This window comes from Pseudophryne corroboree, chromosome 8, assembly GCF_028390025.1.
Source record: "Pseudophryne corroboree isolate aPseCor3 chromosome 8, aPseCor3.hap2, whole genome shotgun sequence".
NCBI classification, from domain to species: Eukaryota; Metazoa; Chordata; class Amphibia; order Anura; family Myobatrachidae; genus Pseudophryne; species Pseudophryne corroboree.
In genome coordinates this window covers 441,247,215-441,271,202 of record NC_086451.1, presented here as the reverse complement: position 1 = coordinate 441,271,202, position 23,988 = coordinate 441,247,215, and the positions used below count along the sequence as shown (strand labels likewise).

Below are 23,988 nucleotides of genomic sequence, written 5' to 3'. Positions count from 1 at the left end.
CATATGGCTTCCCACGATGCCCCTTCTCCTTCATATATACATATAAATATGCCAGCTCTCCTAAAAGGCCCTTTCCTCAACATAACATCCCCCCCATATAACCTACTCAACGGACCAACTCACCCTACCTCCCACCCCCCCACCCCCACATGCCGCTTCTCAACAGACCAACTTCTCCACCCCAAATTTTCCTTCACCATCAGTGTCCCAGTAACTCTGATGCCCCCCCACCCTGTCCTCAGACACAGCCTTTGTTCACTCCCCCGTTACAGCGCTGAGCCCGCACCCACAACGCACAGTCACCCATGCCGCTGCCCCATGCATCAGCACCTGTCTGCCGCTGCATACTCACACATGGCGCCATCTTGTGCGAGCGACGAGCAGCAGATAAAGCAGCCCCGATGCCCGCTGTCACGCAGAGAGCGCGGTATCTGAGGCTGGCGCCTCCCCCCTGGCTGGGACACAGAAGGAGATCCCCCACGCTGCAGCTGGGAGTCCGTGACACGTGGCTCCTTGCAGACACGTGGTGGGGTGGAGCCTGTTCTCTCCACAGCTGACGGCCGCGGCTCACACAGTCAGTGGGTTATGCGCACAGAGAGGGGAGGGCGACACATAAGACTGGCAGCCCCTCACACCACTCGGCCCACCGGGGACCTCCCCGGTACGGCAATGGCCAATCTGGCCCTGGAGTGAAGAATGGGAGAGGTGCCACAGTGATAGGATTACAAGGGGGGAGGTGACACAAAAGAAGGGGTTAGAAGTGTATGTGTGTGGGGGGGATGTGGTCCTTGCAGAAGGTCCTTCTGCAAGGAGGTGGTCCAATCCATGGTCTGGTTGGTGCTGAAGAAGTGTTCTGTGTTGGTTCACTTATGCATCCACTTGTTGGGCAAGAAGGTGGCCTCCTTCGAGGTGATTCAGTCCATTGCAATCTTCTTCAACAAGGTCCCTTCATTCACGCAACCTTATCTCATCTGCGGAGTGGCTCAAATCTCCTATATAATTGCCCAGAACTGTCACTCTGTGACTGTGTGGCTAACGCTGGGAGTGGCGAGGAGCTCTTATTGGGTTAGCAGCAGGTCCATCACACCCAGTCCACAGCTGATTGGGTGAAAAACGCCCTCCCACACAGGTTACATCCAATGGGAGGCTCTGCCTTTTGGCTGCTGTGTGTTCCCAGAGCAGGAGTAGCAATGGGGCTGATGGAGCTGCAGCCCCACACCCCAAAATAGTCCCACTGCATCTGCAGCAACATACCCTCCAACAATTTACACATAAAAATCTGGACAAATTCGATCAGGGGCGTGGACTCGGGTACAGCGGCATGGCCACGCCCCTTTTCCTATACTTTTAATGGCAGTTTGGAGAGCCAAAAATCGGTACAGGCCATAAAAAAAAGGTACTGCACCTGCCAAAAAGGTGCAGCTGGGGGATATGCCACTGCATCTGCAGCAAGTCTCTGTGCTGTAGACAGGGGGGGGGGGGGAAAGCTTTACTGCAGCGTCCTATGGGGGTCATTCTGACCTGATCGCTCGCTACAGTTCATTGCAGTGCAGCGATCAGGTCAGAACTGCGCATGCGCCGGCACCGCAGTGCATCGGCGCAGGGCTGACAGCCAACGGCTGTCGTTGCCTAGCGATCGCCTCCCGCTGATTGACAGGCAGAGGCGGTCGTTGGGCGCGAGAGGGAGCACCGCGGTGTTTGGCCGCCGTTTTGTGGGCACAGTCCGGCCAATGCAGCCGCTGCGACCAGGGCACCGACGAGTAACTCCCGGCCAGCCGCAGGAGATGAGCTGGCTGGGAGTTACTCTTCAAGTACAAATGCATCGCCGCTGTGGGTGATATCGTGGAGGGTAATGTCTGGACGCTGAATCAATGGAAGTGACAGTGCTGTGCAGTGCAGTGGGTGTGCAGTGTCACTGACACTGCACAGCACTCTCACCTTTTACATTAATTCAGCGAGTCAGTCAGTTCTGCCAGCCAGTCATTGTTAGCGCCGGTGTCCCAACGCGCCGCATTACAGGGAAGTAGATGCTCTAAATAAACTACAGCTCCCAGCAGCCCTTAGCGCCAAAGCATTCTGGCGCTAAGGCCTGCTGAAAGCTGTAGTTTATTGAGTGCATCTTCTTCCCTGTAATGCGGCGCATTGGGACACCGGAGCTAACAATAGTGACTGGCTGCTGTGCGAGTCTCCGGGAGAGCCACTGCCAAAGGGAGGACAGCAGCTTAGCTGCTGACAGGAGAAGAAGCAGGAGAAGCATTACCCGGCACTCCTGCACTCGCAGTACCTCCGGGCCCCATCCACGGCACCCGCACACCCCCCCTCCACCACTCACGGTGGCTCCGGACCCCTCCCCCACCCATAGCACCCCCGCAGCCACCCCTCCTCCACCCGCCGCACCACCGCACCTGCCCCTCCTGCACCCGCGGCACCCCCGCACCCGTGGTGGCTCCTGACCCCCACCCATGGCACCCGCCCCTCCCCCACCCATGGCACCCGCCCCTCCCCCACCTGTGCCACCCCTTCCCCACCTGCGGCACCCCCGGACCCCATCCGTGTCTCCCCCGCACCCGCCACTCCCCCAACCACAGCACCTACTATGTGATTCATCAGGCCCTGCGTGCGCTGTTCACGCCGTTGCAAGGGGCTACGACCCCTTAACTATCGCATACCCTTTCTCCGTGCAATATTTAACCACTCACACAATTATGATTGGAGGTAATACTCCATATAATACAAATATTGCTCGCCACAAGGGTATGCAAGGGTTAAGGGGGCGTAGCCCCTTACGACGGTGCGAAGAGCGCCCACAGGGCACGATGAAGCACCTAGTCTAAGACATAAATGGCACCGCGCCATTTTCCCATTGATTTCTGCAGCGCTGCTGCTGCACCGCAGGACTCCGGAGGGTATTAAAATTAATGGGTGCAGGGTGTGCGGCGTGGGCACCCCTGGCCCCCCTTGCCCGTGTGCACCACACACACTGCACCCATTATAAATATGCCAATGCTGCGGAGTCAGACTAGGGAGCTGTGATAGGGAATGTGGGGCACCTGATCATCGGACCAGCTGTCCCAACACTGGTGCAATGATGAATTGCTCCAGTATTTTAGAAGTCACCGCTGTTACACTCAGCGAGTTGGATACATAATTATCAGGAGCATCCAGGCCCTCGATAATGAATAGGACCCTAAAAGAGATATAAATGTAACACACATCATGAGATCATGAGTCTCTGTCACACATAAGTGCTCAAAGTAATGATTCTCGGTTTCAATAACCTATAGCAATGCTATAAAATGTGGTCTGGTCATGAAGGGGCTAAGCAAACAGTCCTCTGGACAAAGTCATTTTTTAATTCACTTACATAAAATTATTAAAACAAAGCAATAAGCATACGGCATACGAAATATACCCATATAATAAGCGGTAACATAGGCTATGTATTTCATCATGCAAGTAATACAATGCAAGAGGCAGAAAATACTAATGTGAAGTGCAGCACGGCCATCTTACCGTATGGGCTCACTGTGCAGCTGACTAAGGCACCACAATTCTAGGGGCCTTTGAGCGGGTCTGGTGCTTACGGAACTTCTTGGGAGGCAGGTAGAGAATGCTGCCCAGCCGCTCTGATAGTGAATTGCACACAGTCAGAGCAGTCTAGCAGCATTCTCTAACTGCCTCCCAGGCTGCAGCCAGACAATGAATGGCTGGCTGTAAGGATGCTGATTGGTGGATGGCTGGAGCTATCCACCAATCATAGTGCTGACAGCCATTCACTGTATGGAAGCATGTGGATAGACAACATGGATTACAGGAGGGGTAAATGATGATTTCTTTTTTTTATTCCCATGAATAGGTGGGATGCTTTGCCCCGGGCCTGTGCCGTTAAGGCGGCTCTGGATAGCAGGGACCAACACAAAATAAACAGCATTGGAATCTGATTAGCAGATAGGTGATCTATTAGCAGCAAGAGAGAAGATCTCCTATTACCAGATACATGGGAGGTATTCAATTGTTTGAAAAGTCAGTTGGGTGTCTGTTTTGAGTGTCTAATAGATTGGAAAAAGCAGACACCTAACCGGCTTTTCAAACAATTGAATATCCCCCCATGATCTCTTATTATCAGACAGAAGGCGATCAAATTAGCAGATGGAAAGTGATCTCCTATTAATAGATACATGATCTCCTATTAGCAGGTATATGACCTCCTAGTAGCACACAGAAGGAGATCTCCTTTTAGCTAGTGATGAGCGGATTCGGTTTTACTCGGTTTTACTCGGTTTTACTCGGTTCTCAAAACGGCATCTTATTGGCTCAGGGATGTCACGTGTTTTGGATAGCCAATAAGATGCCGTTTTGAGAACCGAGTAAAACCGAGTAAAACCGAGTAAAACCGAACCTCGCTCATCACTACTTTTAGCACTACCTGTCTAGTTTTACTCCTCTTGCCAACCAAAAACTTATTCTGAATTAGAGACATATTTTAGCAATAGTTTCCATTTTCTGTCATGGTGTGAGGTAAACTAAGGGGCAAAGTTGGGACCTCGTGGGAGGGCTTTGTAACTGCTAGCCCCATTGGTGGCTAAATAAGTTCCAGGTCAAGTATCAGCCTCCCATTTTATTTTTTATTTTGCTTTATTCATCCCTTCATTCCTGACAATTTTTTTTTGTGTTCCTTGTCTGTATTTCTATTGCTTTTACCTCCATGATTTCTTTCATTTCTTTATCACTTCTCTTTCTTCCTTTTTTTAATATAATTTTTTCATTATTATCTAACTTTCTGGCTCTTCAAGCAACAAGATAGTTTACAGAGCGGGTATCCTTGCGGGGCTGTGTTGAGGTATCATAGTAAAACATTAGCTGGACAGTGATCAGCAATGTCAACCAGTGCCATATCAAGGCTCCGGAGTGCTCTGTGCCGGCCCCGCCCCCTATATGCATCACGTGATGATGTTGCACAGAGGGGGCAGGGTCGCTAGCCCTGGGAAATGCAGAACTGTCCAGAGTGCCCTGAGTGTGGTCTAGGGAAGCACTGCCGCAGCAATACTGGATGCAGGGTACCATTCCAGCACCCTGCTACCCCTGGGCTCTGTGTGTTTATTTGTTATCAGTTTGATAAATTTATAGTTTATGAGTAGAGCTGGGAAGGTGGCAGTCAAGGTCAATGGTGTGGTTGGGGTAATACTGGCAACACAAAGGCAAATGAGTGACACTTGTGAAATTTTGTGGCCAAGACGGAACGAGGTGGATATTTTGTAGAACAGTTTCTACAATTTTATTTATATCTGGATCTAAGGATATTCTCTGAGAGAATACACCAAACTCCAAAATGTTCATCTTTTCCAGAGTTCAGTCCCAATAGATATGTCATCTGAAGAGGACATTAACCATTCTTTTCTCAAAAGGAGGTCATGACTGGAGAGGGGTCTCCTGATTCTTCCCTTGACCCTGGCAACCTCCATTCTCCTCCACTCCCTACTTTATAAAATACTAGCTGTTCTACACGTTCTTCGCATGGGAGTTTCTGATTTTCACGGTTGTAAATATAAATGAGTGTTAAAAATTTGGTAAATCTATAGGGTTGTAAATTTGAGACATCTAAATGTAGGTAAATATTAATCCATGGTTCTTGGCGTTACCCGAGGAGCCCCCGTAGCAGATACGGTAAAAAGTGATAGGACCATTTTTGTAGTTTATTAAATTCTACACACTGGATTTTTATCCAATTGTCCATTTGGACGTTATCATTCACGCAGCACAAGCCACGCATCGGTAATGACGTCATTATGTCAGCCCCCTTTTCATCCCCTTAGCGGAGGTTTATTAAAATTCTAATTATGTAGTTTTCCTATTTCCCACCTGAAGAATACCTATGTTACATATCAGCTTCCTAACATATCGGGAAGTAAGAGAATTAGTGATGAGTGAGTGAGTGACTCAGTGAGCGAGTGAGTGAGTGAGGGCTTTTGCATTTATATATATATATAGATTAACTGCACAAGCTCAGTAAAGAACCCAGCAGTAAGTGATACTTTAATACACCTTACCATAGGCTGATTGGTGGGATAGGCTCTTATTGGCAAGAGTTGATTTTTTTATTTCTTATAGTGTGAGTATATAGTATGCAGCAATAGTAAATACGTTTATGGGATCCTACTGCCCCCAATGATAAACTGAACCATAGAACCGTATTGTTTCACTAGATTATTTTCGTGTGTCTGTTCAATACTGTTATATTTATGTGCTTTATATATCTGCAGACCATTATTTGAACACAATACTATATAGAATATTATAAATATTCTTCTTCTTATTATTATTATTATTATTATTATTATTTCAAGATAACATTTATAAAACAACCTGACCTACTGTAGAATAAAGGCTAACATATCTTTAGCAAGGATGTGGTGAGGTGCAAGCTAAGTAATTGTTTGAAAAGGGATTATCTCGCGTAATAGCCATTAGCCCCCCCCCCCCCCCCCCCCCCAACAGGAGCTATCTGGAGTGATACGTCAAGTTGTTTACCGCAAGGGTACAAAGTATGTGTCTTGCTTTGTTGTGCTTAAGTGACCTGGATTCCAGTACAGATACTGAGAAGACTAAGTACAATATATAAGGACGTCAAAGGTAAACAAATAATTGTATCATAATTATAGATAATGGTTCATATATACAAAGAGATGAAACAGCAAACAAAGCTCTCAGACTTCTTTTACTAATTTTTTTCTTTTTTTGCTATCTATCTGTCTGTCTGTCTGTCTGTCTGTCTGTCTGTCTGTCTGTCTGTCTAATTTATCTATCTATCTATCTATCTATCTATCTATCTATCTATCTATCTATCTATCTATCTATCTATCTATCCATTTGCACATTTTGGCCTGAATGGTCCCATTGTATTTGCCAATCCTGACTTAATTAAAATGATTGCAAAAATAAAAGTTACCACAAATAAAACACATTTATTTAGTGTTATTTGACATTTCTATTCCCCTTACATCTACTATCTGTCTATTTCCCGTAGTCTTGGCGGGATGTCTGGCTACCATGCTGCGGCATTCTGGGCTGTCTTACTTCAAGGTTTGTGTCACTTTCCACCTATTTTCTCAATCACTTTAGTATTGTTGAATGCAAAAAAAATAATAATTTTTTATATATATATATATATATATATATATATATACATATATATACACATACACACACAGTGTGTATATATATATATATATATATATACACACAGTGTGTGTGTGTGTGTGTGTGTGTGTGTGTGTATATATATATTTCTTTTTATAATTATTCTTTTTTTTTATTATTCTTTTTTCCCACCTTTTCTTGGCCAAGCAGATACGCAGGGACTGTAGAAAATGCAAAATATATAAATCAACCAGTCAGTGAAAAGGAGGTAGATAGAGTAACAATACAATGCAATATACTGAATTTCCTGTTTCCTTACAGTAAGTGCGAGTGCTCAGTGGTCAGAACATCTTAGGTCAGTGTTGTGTCCCTATATCTTTATGTAATATAATTCAGTTGTATATACTGTATTTGGGAGCATGCATGTTCCTCCATGGTTGCTGCTGCTACAGATAATAATTGCAATAGTTGATATCAGGTGTTATCATTCTGATTTTTATCTGCATTAGAACATCTGAATAAGCGCAGAAACGTACATATTGTGTTTTTGTTTTTTTATTTATTCAGTTACATTTTATAAACATGTTTATGTTCTGAATGCTGTCGCCGTGGCGTGAGCCGAGCTGTATGTGTATGTGTCATATCATTTTATATCCTCCGTCCCTGCACTGCTGCCTCAGCACCTGAGAAACAGATAACTATCGTGAGCAAGGTCATTTTACACTATAACAAATCAAATGCAGAAATGTAAAAAGAATTACTACATACAAAATGTCTATTCACAAATTGTCACCAAATACAGAGAAAATAATGAAGATAAAGTTTATTATTGACCATTGTATTAAATAAAATACATTAAATGTAACCCATACATCGGGTGCTCTTCAGTATGCCGACTGTCGGGATCCCGGCGCACAGTATACCGGCGCCGGAATCCAGCAGCCGGCATACCGACACTTTTTCTCCCTCGTGTGGGTCCACGACCCCCCTGAAGGGAGAATAAAATAGCGTAGCGCGCCACCGTGCCCGCAGCGAGCCCGCAAGGGGCTAATTTGCGCTCGCCACACTGTCGGTATGCCGGCGGTCGGGCTCCCGGCGCCGGTATGCTGGCCGCTGGGAGCCCGGCCGCTGGCATACCATACTACACCCCATACATCAGCATGTAATTAGAAGTTAACATAATTACTGTTAGAAATTTGCCTCATATGTTTTAAACCATAAATATACATTAATGATATAAATTATTACCTATATTACTTTTTACACACACACACACACACACACACACACACACACACACACACACACACACACACACACACACACACACACACACACACTATATATATATGTGTGTGTGTGTGTGTGTGAACATATGATATATACATACAGTATGTTTGTGTATTTACACAGTTTGTATGTTTGTGTATATATATATATATATATATGTACACACACACACACGTATATATATATATATATATATATGTTAATATATCTATACACACATATATACACACATTTTTAATTCAAAATATAGCCTTTTTACTTCTGTTTAAGAGAACTCTATTTATGTATTATGTTTTATAGAGTAGAGGATATATTACTCATTTTTACTTAAATTAGTAATAACAATTTAATGAAATTGATTGTGTTGCGCTCAGTTGCTTGCACGGTTGCATATAACCAGTACAGTACATTGTATTTTGTACAGTGTGACTGAGAGACTATGAATTTCCAATCTATACAGAACCATCGTATCAGAGATGTGACATCTGGACATATAATCCATATTGCACAAAATACCTAAAAAAAATTAATTCGTTTATCTGTATTTCGTACAGTACTTTCTTACAGTCTGACCAGACAAAATGGATTAAGCGAAGGATGTTTCACTATTCTCACATAAAATTCTGTCCTTGTTTTCCTAAATTCTGGAAATTTTGCTTATTGTAGGACAAAAAATAACAGTTAAAAGATAAAAAAAACACTGAAAGGAAAATTGCAATTTGTATGGAACAGCAACGGAATTTGCTGCGCTACATAAGAAACTGTTAATAAATAAATTAAATAAATTAAATATAAGTTACATTTAGTTACAGGCAGAATCAAAATTGATCTGGGCTATTGGCAATGTGTGGGTTAAGGTTTTTTTTTGGCGCAACCCCAACTTGCTTTACTATTTGTCAAAGGTCTATACGTAACCTGATCCAAGCTGACTAAACTCCAGAGAACTGTTTTGTGACAGCGAGCATATCACTTAAGGGCTCTACACACTTAAAGATTTCACAGAACGATATGAACAATCTCGTTCATTAATGATTGAGAAATCATTCATATCTTTCAGTGTGTAGGCACCAACAATGAACGATGCGCGGCCCCGCGGTCATTCATCGTTGGTGCCGGGTCGCTTATGCATGCATGCCAATATGGACAATCTTGTCCATATTAGCATGCAGGGCTATGGAGCCGGGTGATGGGGGGAGTGTAGAAACTTCACTCCCCCCGCCACCTCCCCCCCGCCACCGGGTCGCCCCCGTCTGCTGTATCGGCCGTCGGGCAGCTTGGTGGCGGGTCGCCGAATGTGTATGGCCCATTAGGGCGCTCGATCTGTGTGCTGTGCTGGGCAATCAGATTGAACTGGTGCCAAGATAGACGACATTCCATAACAATCTGTTCTCGTTCATGGGGCTTGAAGATCAGTGAGATTTAGTGGTCTATTTACTAAGCCTTGGCTATTTACCAGCCAATCAGCTCTTAACTGTCATGTTACAGGCTGTGTTTGAAAAATGACAGCTAGGAGCTGATTGGCTGGTACTTTATCTCCGTCCATGTTATCACCACCCAAGGCTTAGTAAATAGACCCCTTAATGTGTTTTCACCTGTCTATACGATGCCACAGACATTTCTCTTACCTCTCTATGGGGGGTCATTCCGAGTTGATAGCTCGCTAGCAGTTTTTAGCAGCCGTGCAAACGCTAAGCCGCCGCCCACTGGGAGTATATTATAACTTAGCAGAAGTGGGAACGAAAGGATTGCAGAGCGGAGGCAAAGTTTTTTTGTGCAGTTTCAGAGTAGCTCAATACCTACTCAGCGCTTGCGATCCTTCAGACTGTTCAGTTCCTGTTTTGACGTCACAAACCCGCCCAGCATTCGCCCAGCCACACCTGCGTTTTTCCTGGCACACCTGCATTTTTCCGAACACTCCCTGAAAACGGTCAGTTGACACCCAGAAACGCCCACTTCATGTCAACCACTCTGCGTCCACCAGTGCGACTGAAATGCATCGCTAGACCCTGTGCAAAAGTACAACATTTGTTGTGCCCGTCCGATGCACGTGTGCATTGCGCCGCATACGCATGCGCAGAACTGCTGTTTTTTAGCCTGATCGCTGTGCTGCGAACAAATGCAGCTAGCGATCAACTCGGAATGACCACCCATGTGCGGCCCCACGCTCGTTCATCGTTGGTGCCGAGTCGCTTATGCATACAGGCCAATATGGACAATCTTGTCCATATTAGCATGCAGGGCTATGGAGCCGGGTGATGGGGGAGTGAAGAATCTTCACTCCCCACGTCACCTCCCCCCCTGGGTCACCTCAGTCTGCCGTATCGGCCATCGGGCAGCTCGGTGGCGGGTCGCCGAATGTGTATGGCCCATTAGGGCGCTCGATCTGTGTTCTGTGCCGTGCAATCATATTGAACTGGTGCCAAGATAGACGACATTCCATAACAATCTGTTCTCGACTGTGTTTGAAAAATGACAGTTAGGAGCTGATTGGCTGGTACTTTATCTCCGTCCATGTTATCACCACCCAAGGCTTAGTAAATAGATGTGTTTTCACCTGTCTATATGATCAGTGGCGGATCTTGCCACGGGCAAGCAGGACTTTTGCCCGTGGCGCCGCCTTCCGGAGGGCGCTGGCGCCATCCGGAGGGCGCCGCACCGTGGCAAGATCCGCCACTGCTGCCCGCTGTGTCCCTGTCCGCCTCCGCTGCCGTCCCCGTCCCGATCCCCGTCCCCGTCCGCCTCCTGAAGGGAGAGTAACTTTGCTGAGTAACTTTGCTGAGCGGTGCGCGATGACGTCATCGCGCACCGCACAGCAAAGGTCCTCTCTACGAAGGGAACTAGACTCATAGCGTCTAGTTTCCCTTCGTGGAGAGGACCTTTTGCTGTGCGGTGCGCGATGACGTCATCGCGCACCGCTCAGCATTCAAGCGGCGCCTTTAATGTACAGGGGGCGTAATTGACCACGCCCCCTGTATTAGGCCACGCCCCATTTCATGCCCGGGGCGCTCTGCGCCCTTGAACCGGCCCTGTATATGATGCCACAGACATTTCTCTTACCTCTCTATGTTTAAGGGCTTATGGTTTGGTAGACATAAAGATATCTTTTCTTCAGCATTTCAGCAGGAAAAGGTTTTTCTTCTGCGCTCCAAATATTTCTATGTGGTGCTATAGTAGTGAAAGCAGAGAAACACAATTGGTGCATAAATAATGTATTACATTAACAGCAGTGACATCCAACATTTTCACTTTCGTGGCAGCAGTGACATCCAACATTTTCACTTTCGTGGCAGCAGGCACATCCAACATTTTCACTTTCGTGGCAGCAGGGACATCCAATGTTTCTTTGTTATTTAATACATTATTTATGCAGCAAGTTTCCGAGTGCCGCTACTAGTTTGTGCTGGGTAATATATATATATATATATATATATACTGAACAACACATATTTATAGTTTGGGACCTGGACTGGGATAGTGACACTTTTGCTTTCTGATGGTTCAATGCACACAAACTTTGTTTAATACAGAAAATAATAAGGTGAATATATGAAACATAAATTAATTTCATGTATGTACACAAATTATTCAAAATATTGTATAAAATGACCTTCAGGCTGTGTGTAAAAGGTGTATATGAAACATAAATACATTCTGTGTTAGACTTGGGTTCCATCTCCAAGATATCTCACTATGGTATGCAAATGGACTTGGCTTCGTGATGATGGGGCGTGGTTACAAAATAATACTAAATCATATTAGGCCGCACAGTAGTCTCCATTATTCAAATGATGCCATACAGTAGTGCCATTTATATACATTACTCCAGGTAGAGCCCCTTTTACACATTACTCCAGGTAGAGCCCTTTTCACACATCACACCTCAGTAGAACAGAGCCCCTTATATACATTACGCCTGGTAGAGTCCCCTATACACATTGGACCAGGTAGAGCCCCCTTTTACACAGTGCACCAGGTGGAGCCCCCTTTTACACATTGCGCCAGTTAGAGTCCCCTTTTACAATGCCAAGTAGAGCCCTTTTTACACATTGTGCCAGGTAGAGCCTTTACAAATTTTACCAGGTAGAGCCCCCTTTTGCACATTGTGCCAGGTAGAGACCTCTTTTACAAATTATGCCAGGTCGAGTTCCCTTATACTACGCCAGGTAGAGTCCCCTCTTACACACTGTACCAGGCAGAGCCCCCTTTTACACACCGCTCCAGGTAGAGCCCCCTTTTACACACTGCGCCAGATAGAGACCTCTTTTACACATTGCACCAGGTAGCGACCCCTTTCCTTTTACACATTGCACCAGGTAAAGCCCCCTTTCACACATTGCATCCGATAGGGCCTCCTTTCTATTTACACACTGTGCCAGGTAGAGCTCCCTTTACACATTGCACCAGGTAGAGCCCCCTTTTACACAATGCACTAAGTAAAGCCCGCCTTTACAGCAGGGGTGGTGTGTGTGTGTGCTTGTGTCTATGTGTGTGTGTGTTATACTTACATCCGCCTCCAGAGCAGCTACTTCCACCTGCTGGCCTTTCACCCACCTCTGTTCTTCTGCTGCAGGGACACAAGAGGACATTGGGACTCGGGAAGGGCAGAGCGTAGGAGGTACAGGCTGCCTGTGTGAGCAGTAGCCGGGATAGTGTGAGCACGGATGCGCAGGTACTGCTGGTGGTACTGAGCCCACTGTGCATATGCGCTGTGTGCCAGGCACCACTAGTTACGTCCATTAGATATATATATATATCTTAAAAATAGGAGTATATTTAATAGCTTCTTTTTATCAATTAACACAATGCAAAGTGAATGAACAGAAGAGAAATATAAATCAAAGCAATATTTGGTGTGACCACCTTTTGCCTTCAAAACATTATCAATTCTTCTAGGTACACTTGCACAGAGTCAGGGATTTTGTAGGATTATAGTCAAGTGTATGATTAACCAATCATACCAAACAGGTGCTAATGACAATCATTTTCATATGTAGGTTGAAACACAGCCATTAACTGAAACAGAAACAGCTGTGTAGGAGGCTTAAAACTGGGCGAGGAACAGCCAAACTCTGTTACCAAGGTGAACTTGTGGAAAACAGTTTCATGTCACAGGTCATACACCATGGCAAAAGGTGAGATATCCCCAAAACCATGATTTAATAAACCACAGCTGTGTTTGCACAATATTGAGCCTCTGAGTGCCTCTTTCCATGTTTTCTGAGTATATATATATATATATATATATATACACAAACAGAGAACCCAGCACTCACCAAAGTAAACTCACTTATCCTCAACAATTCAATAAATAAATGATGGGGGTTTAGTTGGTGGATTGGCCAATGCACGGAAGCCTGCATACCGATTTTCAAGGTACCCCACCTTCATGCAGGTCCTACACTATCACAGAGTCTTAAAACCTGACTACCATCATTTATTTATTGAATTGTTGAGGATAAGTGAGTTTACTTTGGTGAGTGCTGGGTTCTCTGTTTGTATTTATTAGAGCGATGTGGTCATGGGCTACATGCACCCCGCCCTGTGAGTGGTAAGTACAGCTGTGTACCCCGCTTCTGTGGTGGAGAGTGCAGTGTTACATGCACCCCACCCTGTGAGTGGTAAGTGCATAGCTGTGCCCCGCTTCTGGTGTGGTGAGTGCTGTGGTTTTTCCTCTGTGTGTATATATATATATATATATATATATATATATAAAATAGGCTTTAATCTACGGCCGTCAACCATCTGTGGTGCCTGAGGTATGTGACCACACTATTTAAATGAAACAATTATGTACAGTGCTCTGCAGTCACCTAATAATTACACTCCACACTTAGAATTGCTCTGCATTCTTTTGCACCTGGTATCACACAGATTTTATACACAATCTGTGCTTTTTTCTATGGGTTAAGGTCTGAGTTTTGTGGTCACGCTTTTGCTAATACCCCAGGTGCCCAGGTGCCCGATGACACGCTTAGGGGAAGTTCTGTGTCTTTAAGCCTATGAGCTGGTAGACCTAAACCATACTTGCCTGTTCTCCTGGAAGTTGTGGTAGACTCACGATTTCCAGGTCTCAGAGGCGTAACTAGGGTAGGGTGAGTGGGGCACGTGCCCTGGGCGCCTTGGCAGGCCCAAGACAGGGGGGGGGGGGGCCGCCGGCGGCGGCCAGGGCATCATGCCCCACTCGCCCCCGTCACGCCGAAATGTGAGGGGAGGAGAGCGCAGCGTCTCGCCCTCCCCTCACCGCCGCTGCCAGCACTAGCAGCGCTGCCAGCAGTGCTGCGTTTGTCCGGTCTCCGGCAGCGTTAGCGAATCAGAGCTTGCGGACTGGCTTTTGATTGGCTGCCGGTCCGCGAGCTCTGATTGGCTAGCGAACCGGCGCCACACAGACCTGGAGCGGTGAGGGGAAGGAGAGGTGCTGCGCTCTCCTCCCCTCACATATCAGAGGAGCCACAAGCGGTGAGTGACCGGGGGGGGGGGGGGGAGCACAGTGGGGCATGTAACTGGCACTGTGGGGCATGTATCTGGCACTGTGGGGCAATGTAACTGGCACTGTGGGGCATGTATCTGGCACTGTGGGGCAATGTAACTGGCACTGTGGGGCAATGTAACTGGCACTGTGGGGCATGTATCTGGCACTGTGGGGCATTGTAACTGGCACTGTGGGGCATTGTAACTGGCACTGTGGGGCATGTATCTGGCACTGTGGGGCATGTATCTGGCACTGTGGGGCATTGTAACTGTCACTGTGGGGCATGTATCTGGCACAGTGGGGCAATGTATCTGGCACTGTGGGGCATGTATCTGGCACTGTGGGGCATGTATCTGGCACTGTGGGGCATGTATCCGGCACTGTGGGGCATTGTAACTGGCACTGTGGGGCATGTATTTGGCACTGTGGGGCAATGTATCTGGCACTGTGGGGCAATGTATCTGGCACTGTGGGGCAATGTCACTGGCACTGTGGGGCATGTATCTGGCACTGTGGGGCATGTATCCGGCACTGTGGGGCTTTGTATCTGGCACTGTGGGGCATGTATCTGGCACTGTGGGGCATGTATCCGGCACTGTGGGACATTGTAACTGGCACTGTGGGGCATGTATCTGGCACTGTGGGGCATGTATCCGGCACTGCGGGGCATTGTATCTGGGACTGTGGGGCATGCATCTGGCACTTTGGAGCATGTATCCGGCACCGTGGGGCATGTATCCGGCACTATGGGGCATGTATCCGGCACTATGGGGCATTGTAACTGGCATTGTGGTGCAATGTATCTGGCACTGTGGGGCAATGTAACTGGCACTGTGGGGCATTGTATCTGGCACTGTGGAGCAATGTAACTGGCACTGTGGGCCATTTTCAGTGGCCACACCCCTTCTGGAGTGTGACCACGCCCATTTTTTCAGCGCGCACACATGCTTCTTTTGGTGTGTGTGTGTGTGTGTGTGTGTGTGTGTGTGGGGGGGGGGGGGGGGGGGCGCGCCATTTTCCATCTTGCTCTGGGCTCTGAAAACCCTAGTTACGCCTCTGCCAGGTCCCCCCGCAATCCCGTAAGAGTATGTCATTGCCCGCATTCTATCTGCTTCCTAGTGAAGCAGGCAGGATGGGGAGATACAGGTTGAGTATCCCATATCCAAAATGCTTGGGACCAGAAGTATTTTGGATATTGGATTTTTCCGTATTTTGGAATAATTGCATACCATAATGAGATATCTTGGCGATGGGACCCAAGTCTAAGCACAGAATGCATTTATCTTACATACACACCTTATACACACAGCCTGAAGGTAATTTTAGCCAATATTTTTAATAACTTTGTTTATTAAACAAAGTGTGTGTGTACACATACACACAATTCATTTATGTTTCATATACACCTTATACACACAGCTTGAAGGTCATTTAATACAATATTTTTAATAACTGTGTGTATTAAACAAAGTTTGTGTACAATGAGCAGTAGCGGATCTTGCCACGGGCAAGCAGGACTTTTGTCCGGGGCGCCGCCTTCCGGAGGGCGCAGGGCACCATCCGGAGGGCGCCGCACCAGGGCAAGATCCGCTGCTGCTGTGCCCCCCGCTGCCCGCTGCCCCCGCTGCCGCTGTGCAGGGAAACTAGACACGTGCGCGTCTAGTTTCCCTTCGTGGAGAGGTCCTTTACTGTGCGGTGCGCGATGACGTCATTGCGCACCGCACAGCAAAGGTCCTCTCCACGAAGGGAACTAGACACTACGCGTCTAGTTTCCCTTCGTGGAGAGGACCTTTACTGTGCGGTGCGCGTAGACGTCATCGCACACCACACATCATTTCAGTCTGTACAGGGGGCGTAAATGACCACACCCCCTGTACGAAGCCACGCCCCCTAATGCCGCCCAGGGCGCACAGAGCCCCAGAACCGGCCCTGACAATGAGCCATCAGATAACAAAGGTTTCACTATCTCACTCAAAAAAATCTGTATTTCGGACTATTCTGTATTTCGGAATATTTGGATATGGGATACTCAACCTGTAATAACGAGAATTGTGGTACTGGTTTGAGAGGGTGGGGCTAAATGATGCAAAATCATCATTTTACAGTGATAGGACGGGGTCTAATGATGTGAGAGTCCGCCCCCTGAAGTCGCCAGAGAGGAGATTCTAAAAGTAACAAGTATGACCTGTCCTAAACCCATGAGAAAAGCATAGCTAGTCCCAATCAGGGAACATCCATTTGCCAGTTTTTAAAAGTGAGTTTTATTTTCCAACAGAGCTTTGTGCCCTTCCGCAAAGCAAGGGGAGACCCTAAAATTGTCCATTCTCTACCTTTGGGGGTCATTCCGAGTTAATCGCTCACTAGCACCCGTGCAAACGCTATGCCACCGCCCACTGGGAGTGTATTTTAGCTTAGCAGAAGTGCGAACGGTTGTATCACAGAGCGCATGCAAAAAAATGTTGTGTAGTTTCAGAGTAGCTCAAAACCTACTCAGCGCTTGCAATCCCTTCAGCCTATTCAGTTCCGGATTTGACGTCACACACCCGCCCAGCCACGCCTGCGTTTTTTCTGTCACGCCTGCGTTTTCACAAACACTCCCTTAAAACGGTCAGTTGCCACCCAGAAACGCCCACTTCATGTCAGTCACTCTGCGGCCACCAATGCGACTGAAATGCATCGCTAGACCCTGTGCAAAATGACATAATTCGTTGTGCCCATACGTTGCACGTGCGCAATGCTCCGCATATGCATGCGCAGAACTGCCATTTTTTACCCTGATCGCTGCGCTGCGAACAAATGCAGCTAGCGATCAACTTGGAATGACTCCCCCTTGTGTGTTATTCTACTTATCTTGCACCACAAAATTGGATTTTATTCTTGCACAGGTCTGCAGACGTAGGCACGGTCCGCAGTTAGCAAACTCACTCTATCCAACTCCTCCCATTGGCTGCCGCTATATAGCTGGGCCAGAGGGAAATGAACAGGCATTGCCAGGCCCTCTCACTTTTGGACCACATAGCTTTATTTCTGCCAGTACTTCCTGCCAATGTCCCAGTGGATCACAGTAAACTCTGGGGGTGATTCAGATCCGATCGTAGATGTGCTAAATTTAGCACATCATATGCTAAATTTAGCACATCTACGATTGGATCTGACATGCTGGGGACTGCCCAGCCCAGGGCTAGTCCGCCCCGCATGTCAGGCCCTTTCGCACCCGATGAGTAGCTCCCTGCCTGCGCGGCTGCATGTGATGTCACACAGCAAGCGCGGCCCGCCCCCGCAATGGTCCGGACATGCCCAGAGCCGGATTAAGACTATGGGGGGCCCGGGGCACCTCTGACAGTGGGGCCCCTAATAAAGAGGCAGATAGAGGACTTACCCGAAAAAAACTAAAAAATATTTATTTCTTAGAGGGTGCGGCACTCAGGCTGAATAATAATAACACAAACACAACTTCAATCGCTTTGGACTCTTTGTGTTATTATTCAGCCTGAGTGCCGCGCCCGCTAAGAAATAATTCTGCTATTACTGTGAAGGCACCAGTACAGTGTGTATAAATATATATATATATATATATACTGGAAAGACGAGGCGGCACTCAGAGGCTTGTAACTGCAATCATATATTTGTGCAAATGGTGCAAATCATATCAACGTTTCGGGGACCTAGTCCCCTTCTTCAGGATAACACAAGTGTCAAACAGTGAATGTTTAAATAGACAAAACACTTACCCCCTGACCCCACTCACTCCACAGCTGCAGCGTGTCTGTATGGCCACCCCTTCATGGCTTCCGCCCGGCTGTGCGTCTCAGCGGGACCGGAAGTGACGTCCCGGGTGCGAGCCGCGTTGCCATGGCTACCGCTCGTACTCACCGCCCAGCTGTCGCTCCCTGGCCGCGTCGCTCGAGTTACCTCCAGAGCGTCTCCAGGTCCCGCGAGATCACTGAGCCTGGCTGGGAAAACCCTGATGTTGCCATGGTAACACTGCAATCTGTGTAACAAAATACATATACATAAAACAATGGCTGAAGTGAGACTTAAGATGATATATATCCGTCAATAATACATCAATGTAAAGTGCTAGTGCTAAGAACAATTTAAAAACAATTTAAAAACATCGAAAGGTGCACACAGAAAAATTTGCACAACAAAACCCCTTTTGTTATTATACCAAAGGGCTGCTGACTATGATGAAAAAATCATAACGGGCAATAACTATCTGGCTGCTTATTCTGAAGTAAATGCCTTCTACTGAACACATCTTTTCTCAGATAATAATATGTGCAAAAATCGCTCCAAACCTGCCTCTCATTAAGTGCGGCATCCTTATATCAGGGCCGCACTAACCTCACAGAAAGTTAATGAGTCCTAAATTCTCATTCAACCCCCCAGGTTTCAATGTGTTGAGCCTATGGATCCACATAGACTCCAGCTGGCAGTGGAGATCAACCTGTGGCCAAACACTTCGTAACCTTTAGACATTCCATGGCCACGTTTAAACACCGCATCATCGATCACGTCCCCGAGTCCATACGGGGGGGTGATCGAGGTCGCAAACTATTACAGCTGGAGTCTATGTGGATCCATAGGCTCAACACATTGAAACCTGGGGGGTTGAATGAGAATTTAGGACTCATTAACTTTCTGTGAGGTTAGTGCGGCCCTGATATAAGGATGCCGCACTTAATGAGAGGCAGGTTTGGAGCGATTTTTGCACATATTATTATCTGAGAAAAGATGTGTTCAGTAGAAGGCATTTACTTCAGAATAAGCAGCCAGATAGTCATTGCCCGTTATGATTTTTTCATCATAGTCAGCAGCCCTTTGGTATAATAACAAAAGGGGTTTTGTTGTGCAAATTTTTCTGTGTGCACCTTTCGATGTTTTTAAATTGTTTTTAAATTGTTCTTAGCACCAGCACTTTACATTGATGTATTATTGACGGATATATATCATCTTAAGTCTCACTTCAGCCATTGTTTTATGTATATGTATTTTGTTACACAGATTGCAGTGTTACCATGGCAACATCAGGGTTTTCCCAGCCAGGCTCAGTGATCTCGCGGGACCTGGAGACGCTCTGGAGGTAACTCGAGCGACGCGGCCAGGGAGCGACAGCTGGGCGGTGAGTACGAGCGGTAGCCATGGCAACGCGGCTCGCACCCGGGACGTCACTTCCGGTCCCGCTGAGACGCACAGCCGGGCGGAAGCCATGAAGGGGTGGCCATACAGACACGCTGCAGCTGTGGAGTGAGTGGGGTCAGGGGGTAAGTGTTTTGTCTATTTAAACATTCACTGTTTGACACTTGTGTTATCCTGAAGAAGGGGACTAGGTCCCCGAAACGTTGATATGATTTGCACCATTTGCACAAATATATGATTGCAGTTACAAGCCTCTGAGTGCCGCCTCGTCTTTCCAGTATACATCACCGGTTCCCGGTTGGGGAGGGCACCAGAGCAGCATCAGTCCAACATTGGACTAAGTGGAGTGCCGGAGCATCTGCTCACCTTATACTTGGTTCCTGCTGCATGTGCAATGCATGAGGATTTCCAGCTCAGGGCACCCACATCTCCTGTGTGACAAGGAACGCTTCTTCTCCAGGCTACTATTCACTTTTTGCACTTTTGCACCACACTTTTGGTGTGCACAGCAAGATTTTGCACAGCGTGATTTGCACAATTTAAGCACTAAATTGGGCACAGACTTCGACATGGCAGCTTCAACTTCGGAACACACAGACTTCACTTCATTTTTGCTACATTGTGATACACACGATACATTGAGTTTCTCGGATCTGGAAGCCGAAAGCATCCTGCATAAGGATCCAGCGTTCACGGAGAATGCTATTACATCCGCTGAGGAGGCACAGCGTGATTTACTACGCCTCATGAAACGGGAAGTAGACTATTTATATCATAGCAGGACATTGTCCGATTACTACAGGGCGAAACAACTACCTCGTGGTTTCAGGGTACACAATGTACCTACTATTGGACGTTTTAGCATGGATTTTTGTAAAAAGTGGGTCTCTGTTTTAAACAAGTGCTCAATGGACTTAATTTTATTAGTGGTGGAGGAATCCACCAAGGAGTTTGAAAAGACCAAAGCACAGATTGCACAGTTTAAACTAGACCATGCAGTGTTGTTAGCATCAGAGGATGCCAGTGGTTGGTTATCTAAATTAAAAGATCAGGTGGAGCAGTACAGAGTAAATCTACTGAAGTTTAAAAAAGAAAAACTGCACAAAGTGCAAATGGATTACACCCAGCACAGGGTGTATCCATGGCTAGGAAATGTGTCTAACCCACAAGGTAGGTTCAGACCAGCCCAAGGCCGGCGTGATAGGAGGTGGCAGGGCACCAGCACAACCTCTGCCAGCGATTCAGATGATCCTCAAGGTGCAGCTGCTTTAAATCCCAAACGCAATACCCCTTTAGGGGTCAAGACCCGCGCCATTATCGCGGGTCGAGGAAGAAACATCAGTTCACCAGACGAGGGAGACAAAATCAAAGGCAAAAGCAAAACAAAGCCACCAAAACCGAGGAAACATTAATATTTAACTTGTCCGACACGCCGCTATCACCAGCTGAAACAAGGGTGCTTAGTAAAGGTCTGACGTTCGTCCCCACCAACTTTGGTGATGATTTTAAACAGAAAATCAGCACATTCAAACTGCACCGCACTTTAAAGATCAAAGAGCACTTTGGTAAACTACCTCCACAGGCGACCAAGGATCCACTGCCCCCACGAGTCCAGAAATTAGGCCCTCGATCAAGATTTGATCCAGTGTCCACCAATGCTTCCTTGAAAACTTTTAACAGAATGCTGGAGAATTCGGCTGTCCAATCAAAGAAACGCCAGTTTCATAATTTACAATATGAGGAACGCCTGGCCCTGAAGGCGTTAAGCAATAGAAAAGATATAATAATCCGGGGTGCCGATAAAGGCGGATCAATAGTGGTTCAGAATACCACTGATTACACAACGGAGTGCCTGAGGTTACTTGCCGACAGCGATACATATTGTATTTTGGACAAAGATCCATCAACAGAGTATAAAGCAGAATTGACAGCACTGCTGGAAAGAGCAAAATCGGAAGACCTCATTTCAACAGACATGTTCCACAAATTGCTGCCGGATAAACCGGTGGCTCCTATATTCTATACTATTCCCAAGGTCCACAAGGACGCACAGAGACCCCCGGGCAGACCTATCATATCTGCCCGTGGGTCCCTGTGTGAGCCGGTGGCCATTTTTCTGGACACTTACCTGCAGCCTTGCATCCAAGCTATTTGCACTTATTTAAAAGACTCCAGCACTTTATTACAGACACTTAGCACTTTTGAAAATGTCCCCACTGATGTGGTTTTGGCCTCGGTGGATGTCACCAGCCTGTACACCTGCATTCCTCATCAGCGAGGTCTGCAGGCTGTGAGGCATTTGATAGTGGGGAATGCACTATACATTGGGCCTGAAATTGAGTTTTTTCTTGAGTTATTGTGGTTTACGTTAACACACAATTTTTTCATTTTTGATGGGAGGTTTTACAGGCAGCGAACGGGGTGTGCCATGGGGTCTTCCGTGGCACCCTCGTTCGCTAATGCCTTTATGTGGGAGACTGAGCGTGAATTATTTTTAGCCAACAGGATTATTGCTGACAGATTGTTCATTTACTATAGATATATAGATGACGTGCTGATTTTTTGGCGAGGTGAGATACAGGAATTGGGCGCACTCATCGATTCACACAATCAGTCAGAACATCCAGCTAAACTAACCATGACCAGTAGTCCAGTTGAGATTTGTTTTTTAGACATTTCTATTAAAATCCATGACGGGAAAATCCTGACATGTCTCTATAGAAAACCTACCGATCGCAACACCATCTTGCGATACGACAGCTTCCATCCTAGATCCACTGTGAGAGGCCTTCCATACTCCCAGTTTTTGCGAGTGTGTAGGGCCAACAACAGTGATTCAACAAGGGCTTGTCAGTTGAGAGAAATGGAGGATAGATTTTTGGCCAGAGGCTATCCTCGGTCACTAATACGATCAGCTCGCCAGAAAGCAGAGACAACACAGAGGGATGATTCGGTGAAATCTAAACAGTCTAAAGACATGTCCCGTATCATTCCGTGGGTCTGTGAGTATGATGTGACAAGCAGTGAAAGGCAACGGCAAGTAAAGCAGCTATGGCCTATGATAACATCAGACCCGGAGCTTAGGATGCTACATGACAAACGTATCATGCCCAGTTATAAAAAAGGAAAAAGTATCAGGGACATGTTAGTGAAAACCGACATGGCAAAATTGAGAGTAAACCCCACACATTTCCTCACCAGGCGCAACGGTTGCTTTAAGTGCACCGGTTGCACCACTTGTTCCCACATGTCACCAGGGACCACGATAGCCCACCCGTTTTCAGGCAAGTCGTTTAAGATACAGTGGCCCCTCACATGTAGCACGAAATTCGTTGTTTATGCCATCATCTGCCCATGCGGGCGATATTACATTGGCAAAACAGAGTGCCAGTTCAAAATTAGAATGGCACAGCATAGACTGGCCATTCGAAATGCTCTGGCATCTGGCAGTGGAGATCAACCTGTGGCCAAACACTTCGTAACCTTTAGACATTCCATGGCCACGTTTAAACACCGCATCATCGATCACGTCCCCGAGTCCATACGGGGGGGTGATCGAGGTCGCAAACTATTACAGCTGGAGTCTATGTGGATCCATAGGCTCAACACATTGAAACCTGGGGGGTTGAATGAGAATTTAGGACTCATTAACTTTCTGTGAGGTTAGTGCGGCCCTGATATAAGGATGCCGCACTTAATGAGAGGCAGGTTTGGAGCGATTTTTGCACATATTATTATCTGAGAAAAGATGTGTTCAGTAGAAGGCATTTACTTCAGAATAAGCAGCCAGATAGTTATTGCCCGTTATGATTTTTTCATCATAGTCAGCAGCCCTTTGGTATAATAACAAAAGGGGTTTTGTTGTGCAAATTTTTCTGTGTGCACCTTTCGATGTTTTTAAATTGTTTTTAAATTGTTCTTAGCACTAGCACTTTACATTGATGTATTAT

General features: G+C 46.6%; 1 long non-coding RNA gene across 1 annotated transcript; it reads right to left on the bottom strand.

Annotated features, from left to right (window-relative positions):
* Window positions 1-7,686: 7,686 nt before the first annotated feature.
* Window positions 7,687-12,992, bottom strand: LOC134947943 (uncharacterized). The gene is made up of 3 exons (XR_010182875.1): window positions 12,933-12,992; window positions 11,485-11,592; window positions 7,687-7,820 (listed from the first exon to the last, which is right to left on the bottom strand). It is a non-coding gene; the product is annotated as an uncharacterized LOC134947943 (long non-coding RNA).
* Between the last annotated feature and the right edge of the window lie 10,996 nt (window positions 12,993-23,988).